This window comes from Dermochelys coriacea, chromosome 28, assembly GCF_009764565.3.
Source record: "Dermochelys coriacea isolate rDerCor1 chromosome 28, rDerCor1.pri.v4, whole genome shotgun sequence".
Lineage (NCBI taxonomy): Eukaryota > Metazoa > Chordata > Testudines > Dermochelyidae > Dermochelys > Dermochelys coriacea.
In genome coordinates, this window is record NC_050095.1 from 3390323 (window position 1) to 3403810 (window position 13488).

Here is a 13488-nt window from a genome sequence, read left to right on the forward strand (position 1 = left end):
TGTTTAATGTTAGTGAGAATTAAGATATCTATTAGTATAGTAGACTCGTTTACAGATTATAGATATGATATGGATATTAAACAAAAACATTGACTCCAGGTAATTGGTTTTAAAATCAGCTAAAAGACTTCTGATAAAATTGCCAATATTTAATTCACTTTACAAAAGTATCTCATTTTGTCCCCTTATATTAGCCATTCTGGATTATTTGTTCTAAATAAATAGAACCCTGTTTCTAGAGTACACTCACATTTGCAGCACGCTTTTGTTTTTATCTATTTACCTGACTCGGCTTACCTTTTCAGGCTAAAGTTGCAATTCTTAAATACATAGAGACTCTTGCACAGCAGATGGACCCAGGAGATTTCGTAAATTCAAGTGAAACTAGGCTGGCAGTATCTCGGATCATCACCTGGACAACAGAACCGAAAAGTTCAGATGTTAGGAAGGTATGTCCATTCATGCTAAAATATGTAGTTAGTCTTTCACCGTTTTTCTTCAGTAGTTTTTAAAGCTGAAAATTGTTCTGATTGTCCTCTCAGAGTTAGGAGGTATTTGTATGTGGATTGTTACCATATTCCTAACTAATGCTTTAACAAAACAAATTTCTTAGGGTTTTGTAATTTGACAGTTTTTCCAAGAAAAGAATCCTACAAAAAATGCTTTGTGGGTTCATTCTTTAAAAGTATGGAGACCCTACTCCATTTCATGATACACATGAAATTAAATTAAAGCATGTCGTGTCAAAATAGATAAAATAAAGCCTTGTCTAGACTAAGATAAAGGTGTGTTTTTTAAAATATTTGAGCTTAAATGTTATACAATTTAAAGCTCTAGACAGTGCAAGTTATATTTTAGGTGGTTGGGAGGAACCTAACTTAGGGTAAAAGGAATACTATTGTTTAAAACACTTTGTATGACAGTTAAATTTACTTAAGTGGCCGTCTCTAGACAGCTTTAACTAATATTACTGCAACAAGGGCCACCTTCTGTCCCAGTAATAATACATTGATCAAAGGAGGGGTGAGTAAGAAACTAAAATTATAGTTCATCTGGTTGAATGTTTGCATCTGGTTTTGCACATTCTTTGCATTTGACAAAAGGATTTAAGGAGCAATTGTTGAGTTGGTGACAATAGGAAGCTGACATTTTAATAAAACTACTACTTTGGCATCAAAGAACTTTTCATACAAAAGCTACTGTTGGTAACATTTGCTGTGGAAAACTAAAATACACATTCTACTGAGATGTTTTGCAGGAAGTGAGAGGGGGTTATGTTTCCCAGTAAAAAAATCATTAAAAAGAAGAGATTTGGTTTTCACTAACAGATTATTCTGTGTTGTTTATCTTTTTGGATGACCCCTTTCTTCTTGGGATTTTATGCCAATTTCCCACCACCAGACTTTAGAGACTTCTCTGGCCGCTCCTTTGACCACTTCTCCCTCCCTTAGAGCTTGGCAACTCTCTCTTTTTTGGTCTTTTGCTGGGGAGACATAGTCTGATCACATGATCAATTATCTGTTCTTTGCTGATCATTTGTAGATCTACCTTTGCTCTCTCTAGCTTTTTCTTCATGGCGGACCTATTACTAACCTACATGAAAATAATTTCTCCTAAACCTACCCTTTTCTATTCCCGTTAGAAACTCCACCATCATCCTTGTCCCTCTGGCGCTGACTGTCTTAGTATCCTTTTTCTCCCATAAGCGTATAAAAGTATACAAATTTACAAAAAACAGATTTCACAAAGTCTGTAAAAAGAAACTTAATTCATCGTGTGAGATCTTGTAGTCCCGGTGGCTATTGTCTGAAAACATCCACTCAATATGCAGCGGCCGTCAAAAAAGCAAAGAGAATCTTGGGAATCATTAAGAAAGAAATAGATAGTAAGACTGAAAAGATCATGTTGCCTCTATATAAATCCATGGTACGCCGACATCTTGAATACTGCATGCAGATGTGGCCGCACCATCTCAAAGATATATTAGATTGGAAAAAGTTCAGAAAAGGGCAACCAAAAGGATTAAGGGTATGGAGCATCTGCCCTATGAGGAGAGATTAATAAGACCGGGACTTTTCAGCTTGGAAAAAAGAGGACTAAGAGGGGATATGAGAGAGGTCTATACAATCATGACGGCTGTGGGTAAGTGAATAAGGACGTGTTCTTTACTCCCTCTCCGAAGACAAGAGCTAGGGCCCAACAAATGAAAATAATAGGCAACACATTTAAAACAAACAAAAAGAAGTATTTGTTCACACAACCCACAGTCTACATGTGGAACTCCTTGCCAAAGGATATTGTGAAGGCCAAGACTATAACCGGGTTCAAAAAATGAACTCGATCTATTCATAGAGGATAGGCCTATCAATGGGTATTAGCCAAGATGGCTAGGGATGGTGTTCCTAGCCTGTTTGCCAGGAGCTGTGAATGGGCAACAAGGGATAGATCACTTGATGATTACCTGTTCTGTTCCTTCCTTCTGAAGCACTTGACATTGGCCACTCTGGGAAGACAGGAAACTGGGCTATAGGGACCTTTGGTCTAACCCAGTTTGGCCGTTCTTAGGTCCTTATGTCTCTTTGCTCCTTTCATCGATATTCCTGGGATTCTGCCTTACAATGTGTCCCTGAGATCTCACTCAAAATGCCCCAGACAGGCAAACACTCTGGGATCCTGAAGCCTCTGCCACCCATGTTGGACCTTCTCACTCATCACTACCCCTTGATGCTGCTCTATCCAATAGAATGTGAAAAGGGGGGAGGCAGTACAGGAGCCTTCTGGGGATGCAGATCCAACGCTTTGGGAGAGACAGATTGTTTGAGGCATCAGATTACTGTAAGCCAGGGGAGGCCAACCTGTGGCTAGAGCCACATGCGGGTCTTCAGAAGTTAATATGCGGCTCCTTGTATAGACACTGACTCCGGGGCTGGAGCTCCAGCTGCCGACTTTCCAATGTGCCGGGGGTTGCTCACTGCTCAACCTCTGGCTCTTCCACAGCCCTGCCTCCACTGCAACCCTTCCAGCCCACTCCCCCGAGCCTGCAGTGCCCTCGCTCCTCCCCACTCTGCCCACAGCCTCCTGCAGGCCATGAAACAGCTGGGAGGGAGGAGGAGGCAGTGATTGGCGGGGCAGTCGGTGGGCGGGAGGCGGTGGGAGCGGGGGGCGCTGGAATTGATGCAGGGCTGCTGACATATTATTGTGGCTCTTTGGCAATGTACATCGGTAAATTCTGGCTCCTTCTCAGGCTCATATTGGCCACCCCTGCTCTAAACCATGCAGCCTCCGCCTAAAACAGGGGCCTGTTCCAGCCCTGAGTCTGGGCAACCGGGATCCCTTCCACAGGGCAGGGGGCCCATATATTATAGCCTGAAAATAGGTATGTAAACTAACTCCTCTTCTCCCTGACAGGGCTTCCCCTAGACCAAATAGCACCCCAGGCAAGAAGCGTCTGCGGTGCCCTCCCTCACATGTTAAACTTTTGAATATTTTATTTTTTTTACATTTGCAACTCATGTCATGATTTTGATGCGGAATTTGGATGCATGCTTTTCTCTGTCCTATAAGATGGTAAACTGGCAGGCTAGGATCTGGACATCTGTTTTTATTCATGCCAGAAATAATCAAACACAAAAGTTGATTTCCTTTAAGCTATAGAATTTTTTTTAATTTTAACAGTAACTGAAATGTGCTATCATCTAGAAATCGAACTGCCACCAAGACAGGGTGGACCAGTCTGAACCAATGTTACAGTGAGAAAGAGCGTTAGCCTGTTAACCCTAGTCCTTTAGTTCAAAGCTCACTTTCTCGCGTTTGCCCTCCTGAACTGAAGCGCACCATTAGAGAGATCCAAAGACTGGCCAATGGCATTTTCCAGGGATAAAATAGCAAGTGGTGTCGGTCTCTCATTGGCCATCGTAGACTGCACATATGTTTTGATGAGCCTGAGCTTCAAGGCCAGGGTAGCTCGGTCCCTCTCCTTCCCCTGTGCTGCAACGCACCAAGTCCCTGGCGGCCAGTGGGGAAAGCCGGGAATACAGGGTGGGGTGGCAAGTGGCAGCAGGACTCTTGCCACCAGGGTTCAGCTGCCCGACTTCCTCCCCGTGCCGCTAGGCCCTTGTCGCCTTCAGCCATGAGGTAACCCAGGAACTAAGGCAAGAATGGGCTTAGGAAGCAAGTCAAGCTGAGCAAGGCAGGCAAAACTTCATCTTGCCTTCGTAGGCCACTCGCAAAGATGTCCTTTTTGAATGCCATGGCTGACAAAAGCATCCCCGACAGAGAAGCAGCAGGCCAAAAAAGGTGCTCTGGCGTTGCCAAAGTAGCTCAGTGGGGAGAGCATGAGATTGACGCTCTAGAGGTCTCTGGTTCAATCCCAGGCTTCAGTGTATCCTTTGGTTCCTTTGTGCGCAGGGGTGGGCTGTTTTCTGGAAGTGCAGCTGTGCCTTTCCCCATCATGAGTCCCTCCTTTCAGGCTCTCCAGCAGGAAAAGCAGGTGGACTTGTGCACCAAGTTGGCCCACCTGAGCTTTCTTTCTTCTCTTGCTCTTTCTCAGGAAGGGGAAGAAAAAGAAGCTCTCCTTCAAGCTGGAGTCACAAGGGTGACAGAAGGATGACTTCCTGAGCGCTGGCTCCGGTCCTTGGCTCTACCAGCTGACCTATCGAAGGGCTGCCACCACGTTCACCAGGTTTGCCCATCAGTGTGTGCCAGGGCGAGTGCTAGCCAAGTGGATGCAATTGGAAGGGAGGGGCAGAATGCTGGGACAGAGTTGCTGTAGTGTAGTGATTATCACATTTGCCTAACAGGCAAAAGGTCCCTGGTTCGAAACCAGGCAGAAACAGGATGGCTTCCTTTTCCCAGCTCCTCTAGCTGTCCAGCAAGGTGCTCCTCCTTCTAAACCCTGGCCTATCCCTGGGATAACCTCGAGCCCTGCAGGACAGAGGGTGGTGAAATGAGCTGAGAAAGCTAGAGGGTCTAGGCCAGTCACCTTTTGGAGCCTTGTGGCTTGCCCTCCTCTGCCCTTGGAGGTTGGCCTATGGAGGCCGGCTCTTCCAGCTGCCCCCCTTGGAGTGACTTGCCAAAGGAGGAAGGGAGGCAGGAATGGGGCAAAAGAGGAAAGTCATGCTGAGGAAGGCAAGGCAGCATGTTATTATCAGGTGTTATTCACAACAGTTTTGGCGACCCAGATGGGACTCTAGGCTCGCCCTAATAAGCGAGGCTGCACTCCTCCTCTCGGATAGCTCCAGCCGGCACAAGGTGAGTTCACCTTTGAGAACTCCGAGGAGGGGGGGAGGTTGTCGCTTAGGCGATAAGGTGGCACATTTGATGCTCTTTGGTAGCCCATTCCATTATGGGCTCTGGACAGAGTAAAGGCAGGGGAACCCCTTTGGTAGAAATTCTTGAGAACTGGAAACATATTTCTGGTACCCATGGGTTAGGTAAAAGACGAATGGTACATATGTGTAAAAAAGAGTGGCCGGCATTAACAACTCAAACACCATTTGAGTGGCCACCAAATGGATCCTTTGCCAGGGACAAATTAACAGCCCTAAGGAAAAAATTAGAGGATGAAGTTCCAGCTCAGATGGATTACTGGTATGTGTGGGACAACTGGGCTTATGCGTGTGCGAAGGGACGTCCCCTCACTTCCTCTTTTTCTTATCTGTCTCAGGGGTCTTCTGCCCCATCCCCATCCTGTGCTATGCTGTCCGCCTCTGCCCCTCCTCCGGCTTACCCTTGCCTTTCTGACGCACGTCTTTCACCCCCTTGTTCGTCACCCCCCAACTCGTTTGACCCTACTATCAACCCGCCGCCAGTCCTTTAAGCTCCTCTTGTTCAACAACCCCTTGTTACCCATACTGCAGACGGTGATGAGCAGATAGTCTTTCCTTTTGTGCATCATCCCTTTGGGCCAGGGGACCTAGTGATTTGGCAGCAACAGATGCCCCGCCTGCGCGACGACCCCGAAAAGGTATTGAAGACTATTCGGTCCGTGATCATGGCATTTAACCCCTCGTGGGGAGATGTTCAGGTAATTTTGGACACACTCTTCACCCCGGATGAAAAATACTCTATTTTAGATGCTAACAGGCGTTGGGCGGGGGAGGATGGTACTCGAATGCTCTGACTGTCGACTGACCCCGCTTGGAATTAAAATATTCCTGATCGCATGGGTCGTTTACAAGCTAGCAGACATGGCCTTTTAGAGGCCATATGTAAAGCCGGAAGTAAGACCGCTAATGGGTCTAAGATCCGTGAGTGTCAGCAGGAGCCTACGGAACACCTCTCCGCCTTTTTGGCTCGCTTGTCTAAACAAGTTCGTATGTATGGGGGTGGGGTTAACCCTGAGGCAGAAGAAGCCCACCCTATGATGGTATCCTTTTATGTCGATCAAGCAACATCAGATATAAAAAAGTATTTTTCTAAGCATGTTCCTGACTGGCCGGGTAAATCCCTACAAGAGATAGTCCGGTTGGCCATCTTTGTGTTTAATGGCAGGGACAAGGAAAAGGCTAAGGAAAAGCGTAAACAAAAAAAGGAAGAAGTAAGTATGTTGGCAGCTGCGTTGGAGGTCCCCTTTGGGAATCAGAATTGGCGGGAGCGTGGCAGAGTGAGAGGAAGGGGGCGGGAGCAGATACAGCAGATAGAGCAGAGAGGAGATTGGGAAAACACAAGATCTGGCAATTGCAACTATTGTAAACAACCAGGACACTGGAAAAGGGAATGTCCCCTCCGTCCGAAAGGGGTCCCTTGGCAGGGGCAAGCACAAAATGACCCTTCCTGTTTTCCTCAGACTCCCCAATGGTATCCCCCTAACAACCCTTTGAACCAGGTTGACCCCCAGTGACTGGAAGCGGAAATTTTAGGAACTTTGGGGGAGTTGGAGTGGGACTTGGGGCTGCAGTTACAAATTTATTTAAAAGTCGGGGAGCAGCTCGTGCTTTTTTTAGTAGATACTGGGGCCACCCTTTCCACTTTGACTTTTGTTCCGGGCTCTTTGTCAGGTGCCAGGGTTTGGGTGCAAGGTATAGAGGGCCATCCGTGCCTGGCCCCCTTATCCTGCCCTGTTCCTGTCGAGCTTGGTCCGTTAAAATTGTCACATAAATTTCTTGTAATACCAGAGGGCTCAGCTAACCTTCTTGGGTGGGACGTATTGGGTAAGTTAGGGGCGCCCATACGTTGCGCCCCTGAGGGGCTCCGTATGTCTGTCCCGGATTCGACAGTTGCCTTTCTTATGGCAGCGGTTACTCCTACTTTTATGGTGCCTCCTGAATTGGCCAGTGTACCCCCTACTTTGTGGAGTTCGGATCCCACAGATGTGGGTCTTTTGAAATCAGGTACACCAGGAAGTTTAGAAACACGAGGCGGATCGCCCCCGTCAGTGAAACAATATCCCTTGCCAAGGGAGGCCGAAGAAGGTATTTCACTTCTAATCAACAGTTATTTAGAAAAAGGGGTTTTAGTTCCTTGTAATTCACCCTGTAATACGCCCATCCTCCCAATACGGAAACCTAGACCCAGGCCGGATGGGCGCCCACTTTACCGATTTGTTCAGGATTTACGCGCTATAAACAGTTATGTCATAGCCCCTCATCCAGTGGTTCCAGACCCTAGTACTATTTTAACATTGATTCCTCAGTCGGCTACCTGTTTTACTGTTGTTGATTTGTGCGCAGCATTTTTCTGTATCCCTTTACACCCTGATTCTCAGTATTTGTTTGCCTTCACTTGGAAGGGTCAACAGTTAACTTGGACACGGCTTCCTCAGGGGTTTTCGGGATCCCCCACCATTTTTTCTCAGATTCTCATTGAGGATCTAAAGGATATTACTTTGCCTAGTTCTTCTGTTTTAATTCAATATGTGGATGATTTGTTAATTGCTGCCTCTGACCGCGATGCTTGTTTAACTGATTCTGTTGTTTTGCTTACTGCATTAGCTGATAAAGGTCATCGTGCATCTCCATCCAAGCTGCAGCTATGCCAGAGTCAGGTAACTTCTTTGGGTTTCATCATTAGGCCGGGGGAGCATTTACTCTCCCCTGACAGGGTGCGGGCAATCCATGATTACCCGCGTCCGACTACAAAGAGACAGTTACAAGCTTTCCTGCGGGCGGCTGGGTTCTGTCATCCATGAATTGTAGCTTTTGGGGAACTAGTGAAACCTTTAGTTCAAGCCACTACCATGTCAACTGGTGACCCTATTTCCTGGACTTCTGAAATGGAATGTGCTTTCACGTCTGTCAAGGAATCTCTCGCCTCTGCACCGGCTTTGGGATTCCTGGACTATGGTAAGCCGTTCTCTCTTTTTACTCATGAGAGGAGGGTAGTAGCAAGTGGCGTCCTTCTACAGTACTTAGGGGCTCGCCCACGTCCTGTAGCCTATTATTCGGTGCAGCTGGACCCTGTTCTTCAAGGCTCTATCTCCTGTGTGCGATCTATTGCTGCCGCCGCTGTTATGGTTGAACGAACACGACCTATTGTTTTGGGACACCCTCTGACTGTTTGGGTTCCTCATGAGGTTGAAGTTTTGCTAAAACAGCATTCTACTCAGGCTCTGTCTCCACAGCGAGCTCACAAGTACGAACTGATCTTGTTAGCTGCTGATAATATTACTTTACGTCGCTGCAACGTTCTTAATCCGGCCGCGATGCTACCCCTTCCTGAAGACGGAACCCCACATCATGTGTGCATGGATGTCGTCGCGCAGGATGGTAAGCCCCGTCCGGATCTGGTGGACACCCCTTTAACTGAACCCGATTTATTGATTTTTACTGATGGATCCTCGTACTATTTAAAAGGTTATCGGGTGTCAGGATATTCGGTTACTTCCCATACAGATGTTATTGAGGCTGCCCCCCTACCCCCTTCTTTTAGCGCTCAGAGTACAGAGTTATATGCGCTTACCAGGGTTTGTTTATTGTCAGCAGGGAAAGCAGCTACTATTTATACGGACTCCAAGTATGCTTTCGGTGTCTGTCATGCTACGGGCCAGCTCTGCAAGCATAGAGGGTTTTTAACTTCCTCGGGTTCGAAAATCGCCAAGGGCCCGCTAATTTCTGCCCTCTTAGAGGCCATTCAAGCCCCACGCCCGGTAGCGGTGGTCCATTGTTATGCACATAGACAACCTGACAATTTTGTGTCAAGGGGAAATGCATTAGCTGATTCAGCCGCAAAGGCCGCAGCTTTACAACCTCTGGGGGTCTCTACCTCCTTCCCCTTGGAAGTATCCTTTCCACCAGCTGACTGGTCACTATTGTACGCTGATATAGCCTCGTCAGAGCTACAGGATTGGAAGCCTTGGGAAGGATCAGAGGGCCCCAATAGGGTTTGGAGGATTGGAAATAAACCTATCCTTCCCCGGTGTTACTTGCTTGCAGCGGCTCATTACTTTCACTCTTTGGGCCATACTGGGATTCAGGGCACGGGGACAGCCATATTGAAGCATTGGGCCTCACTCCATGTGTACCCTGCCGTTAAACGAGTTCTCAGTTCTTGCTCTACTTGCTTGGCCTTTTCTGCCCAGGCCGGATTCGATGTTGCCCTTAGGGGAGGGAGACCATGGGCGACCTTTCTGTTCCAGCGTCTGCAAATGGATTATGCCGAAATGCCCAAATGCTTGGGGTTTCGCCACCTCCTCGTCATCATGGACCAACTTTCTGGATGGCCTGAAGCGGTGCCAACCAGAAAGGCAGACGCCAGATCTGTAGTCTAGTTTTTGATGAAAGACATTGTACCTAGGCTTGGGGTCCCTGAAGTGATTGATTCAGATCGAGGCTCACATTTTACTGCAAAAATCTTAGAAGAGTTGTACCGGTGTTTGGGGACTACACGACAGTTACACACTCCATACTACCCTCAGTCCGCTGGACAGGTCGAGCGCATGAATCGCTTTGAAGACAACAGCTGCAAAATTTTGCAGAGAAACTAAACTTAAGTGGCCAGATGTCTTGCTTATAGTACCATGGCACATACGGCGAACCCCACGGATGCCCCTGAGTCTATGTCTATTTGAGGTACTGTTTGGGAGACCAGCATTAGTTCCAGGAACTTATGTTCCGGCCCATGTTAGCCTTTTGGATGGAGATGAAACTTTGGCCAAATATGTTGCTAGGCTACAGGAGGAGTTGGCTTGTAATCAATCCGAGGCACAGCTGTTTCAAACTGCGCCCCTGGGATTGAAGGTCCATTCCTTTAAACCAGGGGACTGGGTAATGGTAAAAAAGATCCCTCGGGCAGATCCTTTGGAACCCCGGTGGGAGGGGCCCTATCAGGTATTGTTATGTACTTATTCTGCTTTGAAAGTTGCAGGTAAAGGCTCCTGGATTCACCATAGCTACGCTAAACTGGCCACGAGACCCCCATCCGGCCCTGATCCTGACTGATGAACTGCTTCATTAATGAACACTACTACTAAACCTTGGACCGAGCTCTCCAGCTATTGGGACCTTCATAGCCCACCAGGACTTTTTGTGTTCCTGTCTATTGGACTCCTTTTGGGAGTATTGGTTTTTGTGTGGTATCGGGGAGGATGTCGTTATTGGTATGGTTTGCCTGGGGGTTCCCCCCCCTATTCCCAAGTTCAGTAGAAGGATGGGCGGGTAATAGTTTCTTGAATCTGACTCGCGTTATTACCCGGAGTGTGAATCAAACACAGTGTTGGATATGTATCCATGACCCCACATATATTGGTCGGGGGTCCCGCTAGTAGGGGTGCCTATCCCTTTTAATAAAAGGCATTTGCCCATGTTATGGGCCAATACCACTTTCAATTGGAATAGCACTATTCAAACATGGTCTATCAACATGGTGACCCAGGGCAATTATGCGGTATGTGTAAAGCCCAGGAAAGGAAGGAAAAACAGGAATTTTGTAGGAATTTTTATGGGGTGTAACCACACTACCACAATTGGCTCTGAGGCAGCACACGTTTCAAATTACTCAGGGGCCCCTTGGCTGGTCCCTGAAGGATCAGGCTGGTTCTGGTTGTGCAATCACACAGCTTATAAAATTCTCCCAGCAGATTGGGTTGGTACGTGTACTCTGGGGGCTATTGTACCCGTGGTCACAGGACACCAAAATTTACCCCGAAAAAGAATTCGCAATTTAGTATGGAGAAAACGATGAGAAGTTGCAGAGAACCCCCTCGTTAACCGCCCAACGGGGTTTCATTCCTTCACACGATGGTTCTTACCATGGTTGGGAGTTAGTGAATTAGAAAAGGCCATAGTTAACATATCGGCTGCCCTAGAATTGATGGCAAATGCCACCTCTGATGCTCTCTCTGCCCTTCAAATAGAAGTCACTCAGCTATCACAAACTGCCCTGCAAAACCGCCTAGCCCTGGATTACCTACTTGCAAATCAGGGCGGAGTCTGTGCTTTGGTAAATTCATGCTGTTGTGTGTTTGTAAATCAACATGGCCGAGTCGAAACAGACATTCACATTTACAACAGCAGGCAACAATATTCCATCATTAGTCTTGACAACACTAGCACTGGGTTCCAAGAAGTTTGGAACTGGCTTACGTCGTGGGTGCCAGATCTGGGTGTGTGGGGACGACGTATCTTGTATCTGATCTGTTTGGGCGTGATTGTATTTGTATTATTTTTTGTATGTATACAGTGTTGTAGTATATGTTGTCAACGGATTTCTTCTGCTCTAATATAATTAACTGACGTACAAAAGAAAAGGAGGGACTGTTGTGAAAGAGTTAAAAAAGAACTCTCATTTCTGTGGCTTTGTAGCAGGCTGCTCTGGCCTGGCCTTGACTCGCTGTTTGGCGAGAGAAGCAACGATCATGAAAAGGGCCTGGAGTTAGCAAAATTTTGTGTAAGCTTGTTATCGCAAGTGAAGGTTCGGCTTAAATGCAATAATAATGGGCTTTTACTCATTGGCCGAAGAACTCTGTGCACGAGGGCAATGGAACCTACTGATTCGTGGAGGGGTTCGGGCACGAGGGCTGCATGCATCACCTACTCATATATATAAGATGTGTAGACAATGCATAGGGTCCCCCTCTGACTAGCAGGGGGGCACCACGCTCGAGCGTAATAAACTTTGCAAAGACTGATCAGTGGTAACTCGTTTATGTGCCTCAGTCTAGACTCGAACTGTGTGTGACCTATTGGGTATAATTCGTAACAGTTTCTGTGCGTGACCTATCAGGTGTAATTCACAACACAATGACTCCAGATTCAACATGCTCAGGTTAGGAAGAAAGATTATTTTTATTGTGCGCCTGGAAATACCCTTCGGTGTGAAAGTCATAGGTGGATAATTTCCAGCGCATGCACCCTTATCACTAATGAAGGAGTAAAGGAATGTACAAACCAATGAAGCCTTAACATGTCATTTGCATCCTCAGTCCTTGTCCCTGTGACAGGATCCAAGGACCGACAGAAATGTTCCTCGGGGTCAGGAGGAGAGAGGAAAGTACTTTCCCTCTTGTATTTCTCCGGTCTGCTGTGCAAGGCAGCAGAGATGCTTTAGGCCTTTTAGGGCATTTTCTGTCACTGATTTTTTTCATGGTGTGGTGTGGGAGGAAAGATTTAAACCTGCCAACTCTGTGAACCTGTGAATGTTAAATGACCAAGTGATGAGGTAGCAATAATGCTGTTTCTCAGGATTTGATTGGAAAGAGAAAACAGAAAGCCCTTGAAGTTGAACTCTTGGGTGAATAGAATGATCGGATTGATATTCAACCTTGGAAGGCAATAGATTGTTACATCAGTCAGAACAGCCTGGGTTGGTTTCTTTGTTTGTTTCTTTGTTTTCCCTGATAAATTGCAGAGGGTTCAGAGGAGAGCCACAGGGATGATTAAAGGCTTGAGCAGGGAGAGCAGTTTAAAAACAAACCGAACCTTGCCTGCGTCTACTGGCTGTGACTGCTGAGGACATTTTCCTTCTCTACCCCAGAGTATCTCTTCTGCCAGATTCTTAGCCAGTGCGGCCGCCCTGCAGCCTATGGCCGAGCAATTTGGTAATAGGCTGCAGGACTCACCACATAAGAGCGCAGCTGCTATAGCACCTTGACTGACTATGGTCCAAATCCTGGAGCCCTGGCAGCCCTGGATAACCTCCCACTGATGGCAATGGGAATTTAGCCTTTGTAACTAACTGGTGGAACCTGAGGTCTCAGCTATGAATTAACCTGGTGGCACACACAGCTTCATCCAAAGAAGTGAAGGATGTAAGCGAAAGAGCAAAGCTGGCCATCTGGGGAGCTGCTGCAGTCCCATAACCACAGCTGGAATGGAGAAGTGGAAAAACTCTCTTGTTGCTGAAGTATCTGGCTGGTGAATCTTGCCCATATGCTCATGGTTTAGCTGATAGCCATATTTGGGGTCGGGAAGGAATTTTCCTCCAGGGAAGATTGGAGAGACCATGGAGGTTTTTCACCTTCCTCTGTAGCATGGGGCATGGTTGACTTGAGGGAGGCTTCTCTGCTCCTTGAAGTCTTTAAACCATGATTGAAGGACTTCAATAGCTCAGACA

At 46.9% G+C, this 13488-nt stretch overlaps 1 protein-coding gene, 1 non-coding gene and 1 pseudogene across 2 annotated transcripts in view; 2 read left to right on the forward strand and 1 right to left on the reverse strand.

Annotated features, from left to right (window-relative positions):
- LOC119849371 overlaps positions 1 to 13488 on the reverse strand; it is a 1398949-nt pseudogene that overhangs the window by 925678 nt on the left and 459783 nt on the right.
- Positions 1 to 13488, forward strand: part of LOC119849376 (zinc finger protein 420-like) — a 3142523-nt gene that overhangs the window by 720441 nt on the left and 2408594 nt on the right. The gene's annotated exons all lie outside the window — the stretch shown is intronic.
- TRNAV-AAC lies at positions 4762 to 4834 on the forward strand. Its single transcript has one exon. It is a non-coding gene; the product is annotated as a tRNA-Val (tRNA).